Source organism: Lygodium microphyllum, unplaced genomic scaffold, assembly GCF_053477565.2.
Source record: "Lygodium microphyllum isolate KBCC unplaced genomic scaffold, Lygodium_microphyllum_v1.1.10 scaffold_131, whole genome shotgun sequence".
NCBI classification, from domain to species: Eukaryota; Viridiplantae; Streptophyta; class Polypodiopsida; order Schizaeales; family Lygodiaceae; genus Lygodium; species Lygodium microphyllum.
The window spans coordinates 23,101-47,556 of NW_028229614.1; positions in this window are offsets into that span (position 1 = coordinate 23,101).

A 24,456-nucleotide genomic window follows, 5' to 3' on the forward strand; every position below is an offset into this window, starting at 1 on the left:
AATCGGCACCAAGCTTCAGAGCTTCAAGCTCTATCTTTCTTCTCTGTCTCTTTAATCCTAAGAAAGCCCAATGTTCTGACTAGCTCGTGTGCGTTTTTCAATATCTGAGCTTGGACATAGACAGTGAGTAAACTGCGCTGGCTGGTCTTGGGGCCACTTTTGGTGGCACGCTATTGGTTCGTGGTCTATGTCACTGTGCTTTTAGACCGGACATTGGAAGCAGGTTACATGTTGCTGTAGCCTGGCAGAAATGGGAGTTTTGGCTGGAAACCCATCGTTTCTGCTCTCCTCTTCGTCGAGGTATTAGAGCACATTTCAGAAACTAAGCTGTGGCCGCTCTGTCTACTTCACCAATTCTGTAGAATTGGAAGTATGTTTGTGTTATCTTCGCTATGGTGAAAAGAATGTTGGGTTTAGAAATGTTGTAACTTGAGCAGCATCAAAAGTCGAGATGGAGAATCTTCAAACTCTATAAATGTTTCCTTGAGCAATAAAACAGTGTATCCTGCTATAAACAGCTCCTTGCATGCATCAAATGTACTTCTATGGTGTTTGCAACAACTCACGGCCCCAATAGACATGAATACACTTCAAAGATGGTCTAAAAACTTCTTCCTTAGAAAAGCGATGCCTCTTTGTAATAAACTTTGATCTCTTCTCCACGATTTCTTGAACTGCAGCACTTCCAAAAAAGAACTTGGCAAAGCCTCAATACTCGAACCTCCTAATCTTGAAATGAGGAACAAATAAACATTGGATGACTTTGAGAGATGGAAAGAATGAGAGAATGGAAGAAAGGAAGATTGAGAAAGCCCACACACTAGCCAACTAGCTCGGCCATGGCTCTGATACCATGTTGAGAAACATGGATCTAGAGTTAGTTAGCTATGGTGGATGCAAATCATAGAACTGATACATGATAGAGAGAAGAGATTGTAACTCAAGGGAATTAGGTTCCAAGATAGATTAGCTTGGAATCATAAAGACAATCTTGAGTAACTCAAACTGATAGTACCATTACATTGAAATCAGTATCAAGTACATGCTTATATAGCCTTTTTGGATAGTACCACTTTTCCTCTCTGTGCTTATGGGATTTTGGACATCTCTTCTGGAGCATACAAATTTTGTCATCTCTCTTATACAAAGTCTCTTCTAGGCATACATCATTTGGTTTCTCAACAGGACATGCACGAGCTTGAGGAGCGAGACCTGGAGGGGCTCGAAGTGGTGGGGCTTGACTTGGAGGTCTTGCAAGGGCTCATTGTGATGGGAATCAGGTTAGGACTTATCTTGGAGGGCTTGGAAGGGTTCATTGTGATGGGAATCAGGGTGGGGAGGAAAGGTCTAGAGGTGCTCAAGCCAGTCAAGTTGTTCGGTCTCAACCACCTACTAGGCTACTACTCTTACTCTCTGTAAGCATGTGCACCTCTCATATGGGATGGGGGAACTTGGCTTGGATTGTTGACAATGAACAGGTGGGACAGTAAGAATTTCTCATATGCAGCAGTTTAAGATATCAACAAGATTCAGTAGTCTATTGATATTACTTATTGTAAATATCCTAAAAAGATATGGAATTTTCTAGAACTACATGTCATGTAAAAAAGCAAGTGATTTTTTAGCTAGTTTTGGAGCTTTAATACAAAAAAAGAAGGACTGGTGAAATCGCACACAGCGTGATCACAATCTATAGGTAGTAAAACAACACTTCAAATAGGGAGAAAAAGGAGTGATCTGAAAGATCTCTAAGCAAGTGTCTTGGAGTTATACCCCCCTTTCGAAGGTAATGGAACCATCAAATTTATGATTTGAGCATCAAATCATTGATTTTTCCAAGATCCCCTCCACAAAGAGCTCTTCTTCTTAGCCACAACCCTTCTTCTCTTGTTTAGCTATAAATATGAGGCATGGGGAGTAGTTAGGGAGGCACAAGGAAGCACAAGGAGATCCCAAGAGAGAGAGAGAGAGAGAGAGAGAGAGAGAGAGAGAGAGAGAGAGAGAGAGAGAGAGAGGAGCTATCTCGAGAGGCTATGAGGGAGAGAGTTAGCTCAAAAACCCCTATACTGGTCTTTGACTAAGCCATCTTCTCTTACGCTCTCCCATCTCAAACTCATTCCTCCTTCTTTATCTCTCAAATCTACTTGCGTACGATGGCCCCCAAGTGAATTAATAGCTTAAGAAGCCTAAGGTAATTACATGTAGTTATAAAGGCACGATTTGGACAAGAGGAGAAGTTTGTGAGAAAGTGCGTCATGGAGTCACTTAGGCTTCCTAAATCAAAAAGGAGGGCACGCTCGAAGGAGGTGGCATTGGAGTTGTAGATGATGGGGAAGTCATGCCACCCATGGAGGGTGGCAACAAAATCCACGACTACCCTACGAGGATACGCCATGAATGTGGGGTCGTTCCTCTCATAGGGTAGGGTATTGCAAAACGCCATCCAGGCGAGCATGTTGATATCGCATATTTACCTTCTCCAGAGAGGTTGGCAGTTGTAGCCCCTTACAGTGTGTGGTACCTCGAACACCTTGTCTTGCCAAAACTCTAATTCCTCTGTGCCCCACAAAGTGGGGGTATTTGCCCTATCTTCCAACCATTTTTGGCCCAGTCGGCTGCCAGCCGCGATCACCTCCTCCATTACCTTAATTGGCAGGACCCTTCTCAGGCTGTTAGGCATGAGGAAACTGAAAGTAAAAGGGTCCTTTTCGATTTCCTGCCGTTCCCAGATTACCAACTCCGCATGGAACTGCGTTGGGAGGTCATCGGGGCATGGTGGGAGGGATGCGAATGGCCACACGACTTGTTCGGCTTGCAACTGCCTTCTGGATTCTTCCACTAATTTTCTCCGTCGCTCCTTGAGCGTGGTTTGTCTGTCCGGGGGCATGTCGAGTTGTTGCTATTCCTGATCGTGCAGCAAGGGGGGTTGTGGGATTATTTCTTCGCTAGTTCTTCTTATGACAAATTCAATGTCAGTGTCCTCCCCCTGCCAGCGGTCCTCTAGCTGTGCCCCTTCCTCGAAGCCGAGTGCATCCGCCTCCCGTGGGGTTAGGCCGGCCAATAGCAGGTACTTTCATTGTTCTTCTAAGCCCAGCCTAACCTCTGCAAGTTGGGGTGGCATATGTAGCCCCACATGTAGGGCTCTACGTGCAATGCTCAGTTTCTTCTGCACCACCTCCAATGACTCCTTTCCCTCCGGCCGGGTTATGTCCAGTAATGTGTTGAGGAAGGCATGTTGCTGGGCAGTGAAGGCTATCTGAGAGGCATCCGCTTTGCTTTCTGCCAAGTTTTTTTATTTCTCCACCAAGGCGAGGCGCCGCGCCAGTGCCTTCACCCGTTTCTCGTTCTGCCTGGCCCATTCCTCGGCCCTTTTGCTCATTCCTTCCATGCTCTCCCCCTACTTTTGTGCTAGGGTTACGAGCTTCTACTCCTGGGCTCTGAGTTCTTTACTCATATTCTCGTGTTCTTTCCTTCCGAGGTGTAGTTGATCGGTCATGGACTCGATCTCTTTTCGATGTTGCTCCCTCTCTTGTCTTCTCTCCTCTTCTTTGGCGCTTAGTTCCTCCATCATTTGCTCAATGGTGGCGGTTTTTGCCTCCAGTTCCCCATGTTGCATCAGAAGGAGCTTGTATTCCCGCTGCATTTGCAAAGTTCTTGATTTTCGTCCTCAAGCCATTGTTTGTAGCTTTCTTCCATGTCTTCTTTTGCTTTCAATTCTTGCTTGAGGTCAAATATTTGCCATGGTTGCATGGCTATGATGCGGGTTTTCTCCAGTTGGAAGGCGGCCACTGACTCTTTCTCTGCCACCAACTCAGCCAGCCACTCTCTTTTCCTCCTTCACCCTCTCCAATTGGGAGAGCAGCTCGGCGTATTCGTCGTAACTCACTAATGGCGTCATTGTTGCATGGATGGGGGTGGTTGAGGCCTCCACACGTGGACGCTTTTGGTCCTGCCTCGATTCTACATTCGCGGCTGGCCTTTTTGGCCCCGTGGTCATGGTTTCTGTGCTCTTCCCTTGAGCCATTTCTATACTGATGAAGTATTGCATCCAGGCCACAACGTTGGAAACTTCCATGCTGGTGGAGATACTAGGGGTGAGCATAGTGGGTTCAGTGGAGGGTGCCATGAGGGTGGGGATAGGATGGAGGGGTGCTTTGCCTTTGCCTTCCAGGACTGCGAGCAGCGCGGCTTCTGGTGCCTGTGCGCTAGAGCTAGGCCCTTCTTCCCTCAGCTGGTTCCAGGCTTCTAGATCATCTGCCCTGCATTGTTGCTCAATGGACCAGTGTGTGGCCTCGGCCAAGTCCTCCCCTTCCTTTCTTCTTAACTCCTCTTCTTCCTCCGCAGCTCTTCTTTGCCTTTCTTTTTCAGCCTTTTTGTATTCTTCCTCTAGTTTCTCTTTTTCTTCCTGCTCTTCTCTTTTTCTCCTTTCATCCTCTTGCTTTGACACCTTTTTAGCCCACTTGACTTGCTCAGTTGTTTCTTCTTCTTCCTGCTTCCTCTTCCTCTCTCTCTCCTCGGCCTCCCTAAGGGATTGTCTTTTTTCTTTTTCCAAATCTTCCTTCTCCTTCCTGTGGCCTTCATCCGGTTTCTTTTTCTTCTGCGCTGCCTTCTTCTTGGTTTCCTTGACTTGCTTTTTGCTTGATTGCTCTTCTTGCCCATGTCCTTCCTTATCGGTCTCAGTCATGTCGCTTGACCTCTCCTAGTACTTATGAGGGGGATGACCTATCAGGCATTTCCCCTTCCCCCTCTTCTACATCCTGCGTCTCTTTCACAGCCTCCTGGATGAGCACTATTAAGATGCTTCCATAGGCAATGAACGAGGCTTTGGAGGAGACCTCCTTTCTTTCTATGGCCTTAGACGCTAGGGATTCTCCTCCTACGGGCATGCTTCCTAAAGCCAGTGCTCTAGCTGCCTGGTCGATGGTTTTGCACACATAGCCGTTCCAATCGACTTCATGCAGCGTATGAGCCGCCACATTCTCCACTACCAGCACATTGATTCGGTGCATCAATGCGTTGTAGCGCTGGCTGGAAAAGAGCGCATGTATCAATTTTGCCTGCAATCTGGTTTTTGCATCGGGGATATCTTGGATGTTGATGCCGTCGTTTGCCAGCACGTCCTCCTTTCTCATCCCCATCATGGCATACACATCTCTCTTCTGCTTCTTTTTCATTTTTGGTTCTAGTCCCAGCGCCTTTTCCATCAAGGCGGGGGTTAAGTGAACCAACACTTGCTTGGCATTTTGTCCCCTTCCTATTGTGACGGTGCCGCATTCGTTGTCGAGGTCGTAAGTCCTGAGAAATTCCACACAGCTTGTGTGGTCAGGTTCTTGTGCGAATCTTTCCAAGTACTTGGTGAAGTTGCAGTTTTCAACGACTCTCCTGGCCGCCTCTTCCTTGGCCACTAATCCTTCTATATTATGAATAGTTCAAAATTTTAGTTAGTTGTAGGCGCGGCTCTCCAGGGTGATGTTGTATTGCGCTCTCTTCTCTTCCGTGAATGGAAGCCGGTGGGCGCAATCTTATTGTGACATTTTTCGTTCCTGTCATAAACCGAAATTTTCATTAGTACTTTCCACATAGTAATTTGCCGATTGCTGAAAAAAAGAGAAACTCTATGCTTTTTGAATGAATTCATTAAGAACCACTGTAGATTTCCTTTTTATCCTTTGACTTTTTTCCCTTTACTTCAAAGTTTCCATGCCCTTTTCCCTACCCCATTCATTTTTCATAATATATGTTTATGTGTTTCACTAATTTTGATTTGGTTGGCCTGATTTGATTCACCTCACCCCCTCCCCTTCTAGCCTGAGAAGAATCCTTCCTAGGATTTAGGGTCAGAAGGGCAAGGGCGTTTGGCATGGTGGCGTAGGAGTTACTTGTGAAGGAGCCAATCATAAAACTGGTGGTTGTATTCTAAGTGAGTTTCGCGGTCCAAATCAAAGGGTTGAATCCCCACTTACGTGATGTATGTGTGAGAACATCTGTTAGGAATTCACCAGAGTTGACACGGCTAGCAATGTGTAACTCTTCCTCAGTCAACAAGCGGTCGAGGTAGGGGTGTCCTTTGATGTGTTCTTCCATGGGTCGGCCCCGAAGAGTGGTTAACACTTGATACGAGGTTGGCGCGACATATGTGGGGTCGTATTCCACTGTTTTGATAGCGCGGCGCTGCTCAGCATTGGTCATTATGCGGCACCCTTCGACTTTCCATTGCAGCCTAAGAGTGTACCAATGCCTCAAGAATGGGGAGTCAGTATCAGCGAGCTTTGATAGCATTGTGATTTCTCAACAGAGTGAGAAGCGTTTGCAAATGTGAATTCAAAGGTCTCCCAGGAGCAGGGCATGGTTTGAACTTCAGTTGCAAAGGGTTCCTCCAATAATCCTAAGTCCAAGCGGTCGTAGCTTAGTGCTAGCAACATGAAGGTGGTGTCTAGTCATTTAATGCATTCCACCACGTCATCCCCGGTGTCCTCAGCGAGGTCAGCAGCCAACGCTAAAAAGAATTTGCGTTCATAAGAGGGCGTAAGACCAACAGGTGGTCGCGGTTTGCTAGAACTAGCACCGGTGACAACGAAGAGTTGCGGTTGGGAGTGTGCTTGAGTCTGCGATTGGGCTGTTTGGATTATGGGCGGATTAGGAGCAGCCACGACGGACCGACTACTGCATTCAGGGATGATTTGGGGAGTCGGGTTTACTTGGTCAGGTGATGATTCATGTGACGGAGTCTATTGGTTGGACCGATAGGCTTGTGTGACGTTCTTGGGTTTAGGCGTGGATGAGTCGAATGGTTGTGGTTTTGGAGAGCACTGCGGCGAATGGTTAGGAGGGTTTATGGGACTTGGGTTGATCAAGCTTGAGGGCAGCGTATGAGTAGTGTCTTTGGCCAGGTAGGCCTTAGGGATCCACATCCAAGTGTTTTCCACTTAGTAGCCTTGCGCATGCAAGAGGGTTTTAGGGACCCATCTTTGCTTGAGCATGCGGCGCTTGCTGTGACTATGTCCTGGCCTCCTAGATTTAGGGATTTTGGTTGTATGAGGATAGGAGCGTTGATTCCTAGGCGGCGGTTGCGGCTGCTTAGGCTGCCATTGAAATCTAGGCTGTTGGGCCTTAGGTTTTGTTGTTGTGGGCTGTGATTCATGAAATCTGGGAGGTGGCGGTCACGCACTATCCCCCTCCTTGGAGTTGGTTACAGATATTTCTATCGGTGGCGTTGCGGACAGTGATGAGGTCGCGCAGCCCTTGCTGAAGGCTGTGACAATGTGAGCGTCGTCTATTGCGAAGTGGATGCGCTATGACTCATAATCAACATTGCAGTGAGTCTGCTTTTTGAAAGTTTGCCCCAGTAGCGACTCCGTACCTGCGTGTTTAGCATTTGGCAATACGTAAAAACCATTGGGATAGTCTTAGACTCAATAGAACCAACGGCTCTGCACTTACCGAGAAGTGTGTAGGAATGGGCCCCATATGGGCTTAATTTCGCATTAGTGGGTTGAAGTGGTGGTCTGCCAAGTTGAGTCCAATGATTGTGAGTTAAGACATTGAAGTTTGCTCCCTCATCGATCAAGCCGTTGAAAGTGCATGTTTGTTTTGCAGTGACCGTGATATGGAGGTATGTGGGCTCTACAGCTTCCTCATCCTCATCATCAATCTCTGTGAATGTGGCCACTCGTATCTTGACAGGCAGTTCTAACATCAGGGGCTCATGCAAAGGATGGGTGGGAGGGTAGTACTTCTTGACATGACTGCCATTGAAGAAGCATATGCCCTCACCGTCTAAGGTCTCGAGCTCGACATTGCCTGTGCAGCTGATTGCACGAACTTTGAAAGGTCCAAGACCTCTAAATTTCATTTTCTGCTTATACCCATTAACTGAGTAGAGGAGCACTAAGTCGCCCTGTTCAAAGTCGCGTTGCTTGACATGCTTATCAAACCAACTCTTGCGTCGGGCCTTCTCACATATAAGCGCATGGGTGGCTAGAAGCCGAGTCTCTGAGAGGCACTCGAGTTCGACCAGGCGTTGCATCCATGCCTCCGTTCTTTCCCATCATTCTTGAAGTGCTATTCTTAGGCTAGGAACAAAGAATTCTAATGGTAGAACCGCTTCAGTTCCACAGGTCAGCCTGAAGGGGGTTTGACCGACAGTCGTTTTATAAGTTGTGCGGTAAGCCCACAGAGCTGTCATCAGCTTGTTGTCCCAGTCGCTGCGTGAGGCTGAGACCACCTTGGTTAAGACATTGATAAGAATCTTATTTGTGGATTCTTCCTGACCGTTTGCCTGAGGGTAGTATGGTGAGGATTTGCGATGGATAATGAGAAAGGTGGACAGGAGATGCACTACCACTTCGTTGATGAAGTGCGTGCCTTCACTGACCAGTTCGATGGGGCAGCCGAATCGCGAGATCACCTGCTCCCATAAGAACTTGGCAGTCATCCTAGCATTGTTTTTTCGTGTCGCTCTTGCCTCTGCCCATTTCGTGAGGTAGTCCATGGCCACAATGATGTACTTGGCCTATGAATACTGGGCCCAGGACTGATGGATCCTATGAAGTCAATTCCCCATTTTTTGAAGGGTTGTCGCGCGATAACTGGGGTCAACTCCATCTGATCCTTGTGAATCAGGACTTTTGTCCATTGGCACTCGTCACAATGCTTGACGAATTGTGCTGCATCACGGAAAAGCGTGGGCCACCACAGTTGAGATTGCAACACTTTTTGTGCTGTCATGTCTCTGCTAAAGTGCCCTCCAACAATGCCGTTGTGCCCCTCCGAGAGCACATCATGCATCTCATATTTGCATACGCATCTGCGCAGCAATTTGTCTTGCCCCAACCTATAGAGTTGGCCTACGATCAGCTGATAGGGCTGGATCTTAAGGATTAATCGCCTAAGTCGGGCTTTTTCCATCGGTCGATCAAGCAGTCCATGTTCAAGCACTTGGACCATGTCATCCGCCCAATATGGCGTTAGATTAGCCTTGAATAAATCTCTCTCGCTGGACAGGTTAAAGAGATGGGCGTCGGGTAATTTGTCAACAATGCCTTGTCCAGCGGCTTCTCCCGTGGGAATGCGTGACATGTGGTCACCCATGTAGTATTGCTTTCCTTTTCGTACAACCACGGAGAAGTAGAATTCCAAGAGCAGAAGAAGCCACTGAGCTATGTGTCCTGTAGCGCAAGGTTTTTTTACTAGATAGAGCAGGGCTTGATGGTCCACAAAAAAGGTAAAAGGTGTGGCCAATAGATAGTGCCAGAATTTCTTCACAGCAAACACCATGGCTAATCCTTCTCTTTCGGTCGTCGAGTAGTTCATTTCCGTCTCAATGAGTTGTCTACTAGCAAAGCTCACTGGATAGTCTAAGTTGTGTTCGCCAGGTTGGCACAACACTGCCCCCACGGCAAACTTAGAAGCATCGATATGCACGTGGAAAGTAATGGTCCACCAATCTAGGGCTCGTAGATTTGGTGCTGTGGTTAGAGCCTTTTTCAACTCTTCATATGCTCATTGGCATGCCTCAGTCCATTCGAAAATGATCAGGAGCTTGTACAAAGGTCTTGCAATCAATGCATAGTTCAGTACAAACCGCCGATAGTACCCCGTATGGCCTAGGAAGCATTGAACTCCCTTATAGTTGATTGGGGGTGGAAGGTCAACAATAACCCTGACTTTTGAAAAGTCAGTGGCAATGCCGTTCTGCGACACCACATGCCCTAAGATGCATCCATGCTTTATCCAAAACTAGCACTTTAAGGGGTTTAAGGAGAGATGATATAAGCAACACCGCTCAAAGACGCGCAGAGCTTGTCTAAGTGTTCGGAGGGGACACAAAGGTCGTCGACAAAGACTTTCAACTCCTTGCGAAGCATGTCTTTAAAGATGGTGCACATGAGGCATTGGAAGGTGGCAAGGGCATTAGCCAACCCGAAGGGCATGACTATGTAAGCAAAGACGCCCCACTCACTGGCCAAGGCAGTCTTGTGCCTATCCGCAGGATGAACTTGCACCTGGTTGTACCCTGAGAAGCCGTCCAGAAAACTGTAGGCTTCCTTGCCTGCCACTCTCTCAAGCATATGCTCGGTATACGGCAATGGATAGTTGTCCCTCTTAGTAGCAGCGTTCACCTTTTTGTAATTGATGCACACTCGGATTTTTCCATTCTTCTTCATCACAATGACTATGGGTGACACCCAGTCTGTGTGTTCAATTTTGCAAATGAATCCCGCTCTCATCAGCTTATTAATCTCCTCCTTGACAGCATGAGGGTGTTTTGGATTCATAGGGTACGGTCACTGCTTGACCGGCATTGCATCTGGCGTCATGGGTATGTTGTGAGTCACGACACTCGGATCTACCCCCTTAAGCTCTTCTAAGGACCAGGCGAGCACGTCTATGTACTCTCACAAGAGAGCAACAAGACTTATTTCTTCTTCCTCAGTCAAGTCATCGGCGATGAAGACTGGTCAGGGTGTTTCCCCTTCCTGGGCTAGGTTCATCTCCTTGACCTTGGCTGGTCCCTCGATTGGTTCGCTCGTTTGCCCTTGACGCTTGGCACCTAATAGAACTACTATCCTTTCCCCTTTTTTGAATTTCGTAAATCATTTAGGGAGATCCTGTTGTTTTCGTTGTTCTTCCGTTTGTGTATCCCTGGGTTGTTTTGCCTTTTTCTGCCTTAATCGTCTGCGCCTCAGGTGGATGGGTAGGTCCCCCTTGGTGCGTCTAGCCGTGGGTGGCGCCTAGGGATTTTTGGATCACTATCCGAACTAATCTCTGACTCAGAGTTGAACTCCCCACCATCACTAGAAGAGGTGGTCTCCCCTGGTGGGCGCTGTTTGGACGGCGACTCTGTCCTAAGCACTGATGTTGTTCCTGGCTAGGCTAGGCCTGCTTGCTCAAGATCTATGGCCCCTACATGTTTCAATCAGGCACGATAACATTCCATGTGCATGACTCCTCGCTCTATCCTAAAGATACTCTTTTTCCATGGCTTGGAGTCTACTCGTATTTGCTCTATTTCTTACCCCTCAGTGATGTACTCCACAGTGTCTACCTCACCCTCGCTTTCGTCCTGAAGGATTGGCAATCTTCGTATTCGTCGTTAGAGTCTTCTTTGTCAGATAGCTCATCACCTCCTAGGGCTTGGTATATCTCTTGTCATTGGTCAGGAACTAGGGCCCAATTATACATGAGGTTTAAGTCATGCACTCTGGTCCATTGCCACTTGGATTCATCTAGGAGATCCTGGAGTGGTTTGAAGTTTGCAGCTGGATTGCCAGCTAGCTTGTCCATTAAGTATTCCAATATCTCCTGGAGTTCCCTTTTGTTGGTTGGGACTTGGAAGTTGGCCGGTTTAGGTTTCCCACAAAGGGTTCCTACCATCATGCAGACTGGCGCGGAGGGTGTGTCGTTAGACTATCCGATTGTTTTAATGGCTTGCTCATACACCTCTGATCAGAGAACGGTAGGTCGATTGTAGCGAGAACATGCATCCATCCCACTCATCCTCTAAGCATGGGATATACTTAGTCAAGGGCTCGTAGGACTTCTTGACCTGGGCGTTACCCTTGAGCATGGTAGAGATGGCATCTAAATCAACTGGTGAGGTCTTCCAAGTGTCCATCTCTATTCTCACGGCATCCATTCTATTGCCAAGGAAGATCAAGCCGTCACCCCAATCTTCGATGACTCTAGCGTTGCGCATCCAGGGTCGGCCTAATAAGATATCGTAATCCACTCCCTTCATGACTATAAAGTCCACAGAGAATTGGACACCTGCGATCTTCACTGGCCAATTCTTAAGCACCCGAATGGCTTGACTCTCATACCATTTCCTAATGTGACATTAAACCTAGCAATTTCAACAAGCGGGTTTCCCCAAGTCTGAAGCACTGCGTGGCTAAGCACACTAACCCCAACTCTCATGTTTACGATTCCCTTTCTCGTTGTATCGCTTAGGGCTAGAACCGGTAAGATTGCATGCATCTTGAAACCTTCCCAAAAGGCATTGACGTGTAAGGATTTAGGCATAGAGTGCAGCGTCAAACTCGGTATTTGCGTCTCTGCATCATGGTCATGAGGGTCTACCGTGACCTGCTCTCTTGACCCTTCAACCCACTGCTTAAGATCTTGCCATAGGGTGGGATGCTGCCTAAGCAGATCTCCTAGGCTAAGTGTTACATGGGTAGTCACCAACATGGTCAGGAGATCGTTGGGTGCTCGTCTCTCTCCTAACCTGGATCATCCTGACCAATGGTCGTGATTGAACCACGGCCTTGTAGCACCAAGGCTTGGCCTTAGCGGCACAGCTTGTGGTGCAGTTGCTTCTTCCGACTTTGGTTGAGGCGGTGAGGTTGGCATGCTTATGTTGGAGAGGTCGTTGATTTTGTCCTCTATGATGGGCTCAGTGTCTTTTAGATGATCTTGAGCCTCCTTCACCCATTCCTTCACTTTTTCTATGGCCTCTAACTATCGCTTCGGATGTGGGTATTCCCCTATCTTACCACTTCTCTTTTCGGCCGTCTTAGGGACTGAAGTCTCTGCCTCTGCATCAAAGACCTTCTTTCCAACAGGCAGAGTTGTAGCACTCTCCGTTTTTAGTGCAATTTTAGCTTCTGACCTCTTCTTCTTCTTCCTGTGACTTTTCTTCCCTATCGAAGCTGTGTCAAGGTTGCTAGGTCCTGGCAGTGATATGCCGGCTTGCTTTGTCTAGGCACGGGCCATGACCCGTAATGGAATAGATCTCACCTCCCCATCAAGGTTCTCAACTCCAAACAACCCCAATGGGATAGATGGTACGTTGGCTGAGCTAGAAGACGGCTTTCGCTTTGGGCAATCAATGAAGAGATGAGTGATTCCGCACTCAGCACACCTTTGGTCAGCCTTGTCTATGTTTTGCTGCTCCCTTTCAGGGTAGCATGATGAGGCATGATCTGGGTGACCACAAGTCTAGCAAGTGATTGGCTTCTGCATCTGCCCTCCTAGGCCTCTACCTCGTCCTCTCCCTAATGCCATCACCGGCACGGGGCGATAATCCATGAGGACAGTGTTGCCCTCATCGTCATGCGAGACGTAAGGGCATATGTAAGTTTCTTCTTCATTTGGTTCTTCCACATAGTGGACTGGAGCATCGCTCGGTGGATGGGTCACGTAAGAACCAGGTGGTCTGGGTATGCCAGTAGGGTTTATGTCCATCCTAGGAACAGCTAGCTTAATGTCGTTAGGCGCAGGGAGGGCCAATGGGGTTCCCCTTCCGAAGAATGGTTGCGGCCTGTTTGCTAGGTAAGGCTGGCCATAGGGTTGCGAGTACAAAAGTCTTCTTGGTAATCTACAATGCATGACGTCATGACCAAACCTACCATAGTTAGCACAAGGTCTTGACCTAGGGTCTTGACACTTGGCTGGCAAGTGGTTTTCACCACAGTACACGCATTGGACGTGTGGGTGCGTTGGTCGTCTCAACATGTCTTGCAACTTAGCTAACTCCATCTTTACATCAGCCAAGTCTTGGTTCGTCTCGGTGGCCTTCCCCTTATCTTGGGATGATGGGGCTGATCGCTCATCACTAGAGGCTGATGCTCTTTCTGAGCTTCACGAGTTGGTCTCTTCTAGGTTTGAGCTCCTAGAGCTCTGCTCCTTCACAGCTGATCATCGACTCTGATGGCTTCCTCAAACACTCTAGCTAGTGCATCTCGCTGCAAGCTCGAATTGCCTGCCAAAGCCTTATATAACTCCTTGTCTCTAATTCCGCTAATGAATACAATCAAAACTGCTCTTTCAGTCGATCGCTCGCCCATAGGGATTCTCTTGAAGAGACTCCTCACGTGGGTTACGTAGTCGCGAATGTCATCCTTCTCTTTCTGCTTTACGTTCAGCCTACTAGCAGATTGTCTGAGTATCCAGGCTTGGCAAATCTCTTAATGAAGAGATCCTTGAGGCCACTGAAATTGGCTCCTTTTGCAGCATCTAGGCTTGTATACCAAGTCCTTCCCTTGTCACCTAAGTAGAGCCCGAACGCTTGAGAGCGTTGAGTCAGGTCGTTGAGGTTGTTGGCTTTGCAGACTTGCTCAAACTGCTCTACAAAGCTGTATGGATCGTCATGGGGTTGGTATTTGTCGAGTTGCTTGGCAACAATAGGGATTTTAGACTGGCTCTTTGAACCTTGGTTCACTCCTAATCCTGCGAGCAGAGATGTCGCTAGTGCCGTGGCACTTTGCTCTACTGCCATGTTATCTAGCAGTCACTTCATGAGAAGCTCGCTCAACGTCAAGTCTCCTTCTAGGGCTCTCTCGTGATTTGTTCAGTTTCTTCCTGCTAAGTTCAGCACTCGCTGTACCTCACGCAACTCCGTGCTTTGCCTTTGGCTCCTAGCCTGCTGGTCCCTATTGTATTCGACTATGCTTTGCAAAGCCTTGTGGGCTAGTTTTCTCTCTTCTTCTAGGTCTGCGATGATAGCGTCTGCCATCCTGCCACGATGCTCGTACTGGGCGAGTGCATCGTAGCCGCTAACCAGCTTGTTGAATAGCCTCTGGGAAGACGTTTAAGTCGAGTTCCTCGTTAGACCTATGGTCTGAGCCTTCTTCTGCCATAGTCGTGTTGTCGTGCTCCGCCAAGCTGTCGATTAGGTTGAGTAGATTTGTCAAATCCATGTCATTGACGCCACCTGCTTAGTCCTACTTCACGCGTTGATGGTTTGTCTATGTCTTGGGTCCTCTCCTACTGGTGGGTTCCTTGAGTGGTTTATCTGAGTGAGTTCCTTCAGTTATTGAATACAATCCTCAATTTATGGTCACTCAGCATGCGTGTCACTCCTCGTGCACTTGTGCTCAATCAGGCTTTCAATTTCTTTAAATGCATTTAATTGCGGAAATTCAAGGTGAGTGTAGCAAACAATCTCGAAGCGTCTTATGCACTCTCGCTTTGTTTCAGGCCTGATAGGCTTGTTGGTCAATTTTCTGGCCACCTTGATAGGGTTCAGGGTCTTTCTAGTATGTTGCCTCATTTATTCTTGGCCAATCAAGTTTTAACTTCTTAGCGCTTTGTGTCTAGGTCTCTGGGTTTCACTGCTGCCTACTTCAAGCTGCCAAGCGGCTACTCCCTACAATTCCGTCTATTCCAAGTGCCAGAATCGAGTTTTGAGCATCAGAATGACTTTCAACAGTTTGCGCTGCTGAGCTCCAGCCGAGTCAAGTCAAATTTCTGAGAATTTGATAAAAAAATTTACTCGGCCTAGCTGGTCCGAATTGCAGGATCCGAGTGGGTCACCCGGACAGGCTGAGTAGGTCTTGGGGCCGAGGGCCGATTAGGGTTTCGGGCCGAGTGGGCCAAGAACAAGAAGGCCAAATTCGGTGCTCGGACAGGGCAGACTCGAACGAGCCGAGACGCAGACTCGGATGAAGTCGCTCGGACAAGTTGGCTTGGACAGGCCGAGTGATCAATTCGAACGGGTTGGCTCGGACAGGCCGAGTGGTCAATTCGGACGAGGTCACTCGGATGGGCTGAGGCACTTGGGCCAAGGGCCGAATATGACACGTGGCCGAGGGCCGAATTGGTCGATGGTCCGAATGGTCGACTCGAAAGGGCCGAGTAGGTCTGGGCCGAGTGCCGATTAGGGTTTCGGGCCGAGTGGGCCAAGCGCAAGAGGGCCGAGGGCCGATTCTGAGAGTCGGCCCAAAAGCGGCCGCTCGGACGGGCCAAACGTGGCGCAACGTCGATAGCAAGAATTTGATTTCGTTCGATTCTTGCGATTTAATCAATCGTGGCAAGAATAAACCTCCAGAACTTATCTAGGGGGATAGGGGAAGGGATTCATATACCTGAATAGAGCGGTAGGCTCATCGATGGTGTGATCAGATCGAATCGTGCGATGGCTCTCTCTCTCTCTGTCTCTCTCTCTCTCTCTCTCTCTATCTCTCTCTCTCTCCCCCTCTCTCTCTCTCTCTCTCTCTCTCTCTCTCTCTCTCTCTCTCTCTCTCTCTCTCTTGAAATAGTCACAAATGAGCTCTACCTTGGCCTCTTGGCTCTTATGCCCCTTCGCGGGTATAGTGTTGATGCCCCCAATCACTCACTTGCAGATCTTAGGCATCCCAAGCGAGCTTTTGACCATTTTTTGCACGATTTTTGCCATGTTTTACCCTGTTTTGCAACAGTAAACCCTACCCTTCTCCGATGCTATTTCCTAATCCTAACCTACTCTAAATGCAATAAGAATCGAAAGCCAAAAATTGAAATAATTTATCCATGTTTCCCTATCATCAAACAAACAAAATATCCCAAAATACTTACTTGTTTTGAAGATCAAAAACACCTAAACTTCCTACCTATCTCAAGCTCCGTTTCGGGGATGAATCTCTTACCTCGATGCTCAATATGAGGCACGCAAGTGCTCAAGCTTGAATCCGTTGGTCCCGGCAACAGAACCAAAATGTGGGAGCTTTCACTCAACCACCAAAACCCACGGACCGCTTATTGCTTCAAGTGTTTCAAGCGAGCTCTAATGGCTATCTCTCACCTAGCTAACGCCCCATCGATCCTATGAGTGTAGTGAGGTTACCTTGATGCTGATACGAGTTGCCTCCTCTCTCACATACCCCAATAGCTCCACGATCCTAGATGCAAGCTCAAGCATCCTTAAGCCTCCTCCATCTCCAAGCTCCATCCTCCATAGCTGCGTGCGCGAGAAAAGAGAATAGAAGAGAAGAAGAGAAGAGGAGATGGTGAAGAGCTTCACCCTCTTGATCCCTCACTCTCACACACTCACTCCCTCACACTGTCACACTCCCTTTCTCAAGAGCACACACAAGCAAGAAGATGAGGAGAAGAGAAGAAGAAGAGAGCTCTTGTTAGCCACACACCAAAAGAATGAGCTCTCATTCACTTTTTGAACTTTATATATACAAACCCTAAAATCCCATGGGCACCCATCCCTATTTTACATGACCGGCCCTTGTGGCAAGGTCTTTTTTCCGTTTCCCTCTTCTAGCCTTATGCCTCTAGCCTACACCCGTCTAGTATTTTACAATTGGCATAGGAGGGAGCCTGGCGCTCTTTTACAAGAGTTTTTTGAGTTTTTTGAGGCGCCCTTCATTTAAAATTGCGCTTTTTGCCCCGGCTTAGCTTTGGAGGTTGTGCTTTTTGCCCCGGCTTATCTTTGGAGGTTGCCTGCGTGTCTTTGCTCTTTTTTCATGTTTTTTCTATTTTTTCCTTCCTTTTTCCACCATCTCGACTTGGGGTTAACAGTCACTACCAAGTAAGGGTGGCTTCTCCCTAGGGTCAAGGTCCCTCATATTGCTTGGTGTTGACCCTTGTGTGCATTGAATTCCATATGGGCCAGCACTGAGCAAGGGAGGCCCCTCGTTGGGGTCAACATGCAAAAGGGGTTACATGGTGTTGACCCTCATGTGCACTTGAACGCACTATGGGTTACCATCAAGCAAAGGATGCCTAATTTAAAGCATCTTTTTTGGCTTGGAGAATCATTTTCTACTTTTGGATTTTCTATTGGACACAGGAAACAGCAAGATCAATCTGGTGGTGTTAAGGATGACGTGGAGGAAACCCCATATGAAAAGCTATATATGTTCCTCTACAATGCTGGTGCTCATCTACATGCTCCTGAGTTGTTGCGCATATTCAACTTACTAATTCCCATGGAGAAAGTATTGGGCTCCTTTGGAAACATGCTAGCTAAGAAAATGGAGGAATTCCAAAGAATCACATCATGTGGCATGGTGGTCATTGATACAAAGGAATATATTCACCCAAATGGATTCATGACCAATAAAGTCACCAAGAGAAAGTTAGCCAGGGTGCTAGACAAATTACCTACCAATGCACATAGGGGCTACATAGGACTACCCAGTACACTCAAAGAGATATCGACTACTATATTCTTATTTTGCATTCCTTTACTACTTACATTTCCTACCGGATGGGAACGACTTTCAAGAGACTTCACAAGCACTACACGTTGGTGATAGGAGACAACATGCTATTACTAATAGAGAGGTTGATGAGGTAGAGGTGATCATAGCCTTTGATGCAAAGGAGAAGGTGATGAAGGTTGCTCAACAAAGGTAGAGTTTTGACAAAGCCCTAGTTACTATCTCTGTCAACCCAGAGGATGCACTACTACCATATTCATATGCCGAGGAAGGAGGTGTGCCTACCTTTTGTCTGCTTATGTTTATGATGTTAGATGCACTACAACTAGATTCATATGCCAAGAAAGGAGGTATGCTTGACTTTTGCATGCTTATGTTTATGATGTCAGATGACCAGGATTATGTATTGCGGGCTAGTATTATGAGTTCACTAGACATTTGCAAGGATTACGGTCTCACTGCCTTCACCCAATTCGGCAAGGTTGTGGGCAGTGGATGATATAGATATGCATCTCATGGACAACACTGTGGTTGAATATTCAAAATGGACATCAAGTGAGAAGATCCTCAAAATTCTTGAAGTGGAGACCAATGCCTATGAGTAATGGCAATGGCCTACTATTGAAGTGACAATACATGTAATAATGCAAAGGCTCAACATAGCCAACATGGGACAGTATGAAACGTCAACACCACAAGAATCTAGGGGTGGCACAATCCCTTTGTGGATGTCGCAATTGGTTGAAAGAGATGAAAATCAATTGGGATTTAGTCTATGTGCTCTTCTTATTCTTGGTCTACAATGGTTTATGGATTCTTTTCTAAGAATGTTTATTTGCAAGTAGGTGCTACTTGATAGCGATGACTTCCTTATGTAAGAAAGGGGCTCAAGGAGCTACCAGTAACTCCAAGACAACACGCCACAAAAAAGATGTCGCTATCTCACAACAGATTGGCAAATTGGATCATGCAAAGGTACATATGCACAAACACACCGTCGAGCGATGTATTACAAAGAAAGATTGTGTATTGATCTGAATAAATCACTTTGTTGTTATAGATTATAATTTTTCATAGTGAATATTCTCAGGACAATGAAGGCTCTCTATTTTTGTGCTTGAGGTGCTGACCAAGTTTTATGGAGGATATGCACTTTTGACAAATGTAGAGAAAATAATTCTGGTTGACAAGTGGCATGCAGTGTAGGTGTTTGGCATTGGATATGGATGCCAATCTTTGAGGGCCCCTTACTACATAGTATCGTACGTTGCTCATGCCATTGCAGTGAGGGTTCGAGAGAGCTGGGCAACTTGCAACCTTACACAAAATGAGAATTCTTCAGGTGGACAAAGTGCAGGGTTCCTGTAGAATCTGCCCCTCTAGGAGTGCTAGTTATAGAGTCACTACCTCCAACGGAGCGAGCACCACTTATGCAGCTATCAACCTCGAGTGATGAGGGTGATGAATAAGGAAATGCTGGCAAAGACGATGAAACCATCCCCTTCCAGGCCATGTAGCAAGGAATGGATGCATGCTTATCCGCTTCTTGAGCCCCATCACTAGCCTTGTCTCTCCTTGGAGGCTAGCCATTTTTTGAAAATTTCATTTACACATGAATTAGTGTATGCTTCTCATCTCTTGTGTTTTGATACTTTTAATGCAAGAGTAATGCCCAAGTTTTGGGACGTCCTTTTTGCTTCTTCTAACCTCGTTCTATACCAAATTAATCTATAAAACCACTGAAAAACTTCCAATATGTTGGAAGAGAGAGAGAGACAGAGTGGAGCGGAATATGAGCCTTAGCTCATTGTTGTTCTTCTTCCATTATCCTTCCATCATACTAGCTGAAAGAGACTTACACACATAGGTATGACTAACCAAGACTAACCATGGTTAAGACACTGACTACACCAACTTATTGAATGTCACACACATATACAGCTGTATCCAGCTAATGTCGGTCACACACATAAAGATAGACTGACTAAAGAGTAGCGGGAGCTTGATATTCTAACGCTCCCCCTCAAGGTCAAACCATCTTATAAACTCCAAGTAGCTGTCTAAAATATATGAAATTTTCTTTACCAAGAGACTTGGTAAATATGTCTGCTACCTAATCTTCAATCTTCATATGAATCAAGTCAAGCTGCCCTATAAGAACCATTTCTCTAAGGAAATGGTAGTGATCCTCAATATGTTTGGACCTAGCATGGTAGACAAGATTGCTAGCCAACATAACACTACTGAGGTTATCACAATGCAATCTCACTCTGCCTTCCAGTTGTATTCCCAAGTCTTTCAGCAATTTCATCAACCAAACTGCTTCGCAAGCCGCTAAGGCATCTCCTTTGTACTCGGCTTCTGTACTAGACAATGCAACAGTAGGATGTTTCTTACTCTACCAACTAATCATACTATTGCCCAATCCAAATGCATAACCACTGGTTGACCTCCTATCATAGGCACAACTAGCCCAATCAGCATTATTAAACCCTATTAAGTTAAGGGATTTTCCATATGCATAAAACAGCCCATAATCTGTAATACCCTTTACATATCTCATGATCCTCCTGATTGCATCTAAATGTGGTTTGCGAGGCTTCTGCATGAACTGACTAATCAGCCCCACTGCATAACATAAGTCAAGACGGCGGGTAATGGTCAAATATATCAAGCTACCCACCATCTGTCGATATCAAGAATCGCATGGTAGGGGGATTTGCTCAAGATGCTGCATCGAACACACACAGAATGCACAAGGAGAAGCTCACTCAAGAGATAAGAAGAGAGATGGAGGCCAAAACGTTTTCTTGATGGTTTCTTCTTCTTCTTCCACACACTTTACAATGTACACAAAGTATAAATAAGATACAACATAAAGAAAAGTGGCCTATTAAGTCAAACAATGCATAACCGACTACACTAGTCGATTGGCGCTATAACTATGCCAGCTGTAAATAGGTGTAACAACCTGAATATAATAAGTAATGAGTCAATGGCCATGTGAGAGTCATAATGACCACCGATGTGCTAAGTGTAGACGTGTGGACCCATCTAACCAGGCGGTCCATCATCAATGTCCGCATGTGTTGAACTTGTCATCTCAACACTCCCCCTCAAGCTCAACTGCATCTCTACAACTCCAAGTAAGCTTCGAAACTTTTGAAGCTTCTCTGTACCCAATGCCTTGGTGAAGATGTCAGCTATCCGATCCTGTGTGCTAACATACACCAAGTCAATCTCACCTACTAGTACCTTCTCTCTCACAAAGTGGTAGTGTACCTCAATATGTTTTGTCCTGGCATGGAACACAAGGTTCCTAGCCAATTGTATACTGCTCATGTTGTCACAATAAATGACAACTGGACCTTCCACCTGCATATCCAAATCAGCCATTAACTTTTGGAGCCATACTACCTCACATGTTGCAATAGCAGCACCTCTATACTCAGCCTCTGTACTCGACAAAGCAACTGTAGATTGCTTTTTGCTGCTCCAAGCAACTGTTGCACTACCAAGAGAGAACATGTATCCGCTGGTAGATCTTCTATCAAACATACTACCAGCCCAATCTGCATTTGTGTATCCAAACACCTATACATCTGTACCTGCCTCATAGAAAAGTCCATAATGTAATGTGGAGTTCACATATCTCAATATGCGTCTGACTGCATCCAAATGTGGCTTTCTAGGTACTTGCATAAACTTACTCACAAGACCAACAGCGTAGCTCAAGTTTGGCCTTGTAATGGTCATGTAGATCAAACTTCCCACTATCCTCCTGAACATAGTAGGGTCTTCTATCTCATCCCCAACATCAGCACCACTCAACTTTACATTCTGCTCCAACAGGACTGAAAGTGGTTTGCATGCTGTCATACCATACTTGGATAACATATCCAAGCCATACTGTCTTTGGGACAGCCATATACCATCATCACATCTGATCACCTCAATGCTAAGGAAGTACCTTAGCTCACCTAAATCCTTCATCTCAAACTTCTTCTTCAAAAAGTCCTTGACTTCAGCAATCCCACTATCATTATCACATGTAATAATCAAGTCATCCATATAGATGACTGTGATGACCAAACATGCATCTCCCTTTCTCACATAAAGTGAGTGATCAGTATCAGAAACATAAAAGCCAATATTGACAAGATACCCTCTGATCTTGTCAGACCATGCTCTAGGTGCTTTCTTGAGCCCATAGGTGCTTTCTTCAACCTGCACACATACGTGGGATGCTCTAAATCTTCATAACCTGCTGGCTGATCCATATACACTTCTTCCTGCAAATCACCATGCAAGAAGGCATTCTTCACATCCATTTGCTGCAACCTCCAACCTTTGGCTGCTGCCAAAGCAATCACACATCTGACAGTTGCCATCCTAGCAAGTGGACTAAAGGTTTCTTCATAATCTATGCCATATGTTTGGGCATAGCCTTTTGCAACAGCCTAGCTTTGTACCTACTAATAGAACCATCTACATTGTGCTTAATCTTATAAACCCACTTACATCCAATAGCTTTCTTGCCCTTCGGCAATGATACTAGTTCCCAAGTCTTATTGGCCTCTAATGCAGCCATCTTCTCATCCATTGATGCATCCCAATGAGCATGACCAACAGCCTCCTCAAAACATGTGGGCTTAACATCCTCAATCACTTTCACCATATAAGCATAATGGTGAGCTACATAACCTTCAAAACCAAATCTGTTAACACGGTATCTCACCCTGCTAGACCTGCATACCACTAGATCACTCAATGGAGTCTTTGCATTAACGCGTGCTCTCTGCACACCTGGAGTCCTCACTGAAGGAATGCCAAGCTCATCATCCAAGCTCTCTAAGCCACTGGAGTCTCCATCAAGAACTGCATCAATGCCATCTGACACTTTATTCTTTCCTTTGTCTTTACCTGTAGTGCTACTAGATGCACCTGAAGATGTAGAGATACTCCTTAGTCTCCTAGACCAAGGACTGCCAGATGATGTCTCTGGTCCACTAAGAGTCTGTGATTCTTGCTTTTCAACCTGCACATGAGTGTCATGATCATCATCATCATCCAATGCATCACCACTAGATGCATACCAATTGCTCATTTCATCAAAGATGACATCCATGCTCACTCTGAACTTACATGTGACAATGTTATAGCAACGATACCCTTTTTGCTCTAAAGAGTATCCAAGAAATACACACTTTTCAGCCTTTGGATCCAGTTTCTTCCGCAACTCATCTAGCACATGAACATATGCAATATAGCCAAACACTTTCAAGTGTGAAACATCAGGCTTCTTACCTATAAAACATTCTTCGGGGGTCATACCATGAATTATAGCTGTGGGAGTTCTGTTCATAATATAAACAGCAGTATGAACAGCCTCAGACCAAAAATGCTTAGGCATATTCTTTTCAGCCATCAAGGCGCCTGCAACTTCTGCAATATGCATATTTTTCCTTTCTACAACCCCATTTTGCTGTGGGGTATACATGCATGTGAACTGTCTCTTTATCCCATAAGACCTCAGAAAATCATTGAACTCATTCAAGAGGTACTCTCGCCCTCCATCTGACCTCAAGTACTTTACTTTCAAGCATGTTTCTCTTTCAACTGCAGCCTTGAAAGTTTTAAAGTGCTCAAATGCTTCACTCTTTTCCTTCATAAAATATACCCATATCTTTCTAGAACAATCATCAATGAATGTGACAAAGTATGAACTGCCTCCAAGAGATACATTTTGTGTAGGCCCCCAAATATATGTATACACAACATCAAGGATATTGCTGCTTACATCTCTATCATGTGAAAAGAGTTGTCTTGTCTGCTTACCAAACTAACATGCTTTGCATACCTTATGAAATTCTGCAATTCTAAATGTAGGCAAACTTATAACCAACCCTTTGGACTGCATTAATTTCAGCCTTTGTACATTTGCATGTCCAATGCGTTTGTGTCAAATTTCAATATCTGCAACAACACCTTTTCCTTTAGCATACATAGCAGCATTCATAGTAGGAATTCCAGTATCCAGAGTAAACATACGTCCAACTCTACTTCCCTTTGTAACCAACTTGCACTTGTCATTGAAGTCTTCTACAAAGCAACCCTTTGTATTAAATCTGACTTGCAGTCCTTGCTCTACCATCTGACCGACTAACACCAAGTTCTTTGTAATAGATGGCACATGTAATACATCTGAAAGACTCTTTGTCTTACCATCATGCAAGGACAAGGGAACTTTTCCAATGTGTGAAATTGGGTGGTATGAATCATCACCCGTCTGCACATAATCTGCATTTTGCAGATCCTGCATCTCTCCAAACCATTATGCATGGCTGGTCATATGATTGGATGCACCTGAATCAACATACCAAACATCATCATGTGTTCCCTTTCCTATAACAGCATTCAGCATATGATGCATAACAAACAGACATTCATTTTTGTCTTCATTCTGTCGTGAAGACTATGCATAGTTTCCTTGCTGTAACTTACCACTGCGAATATCATCTTTCTTAGCATAACATTGGGCTGCAATATGACTTGTTTTGCCACAGTAGTGACACACAAT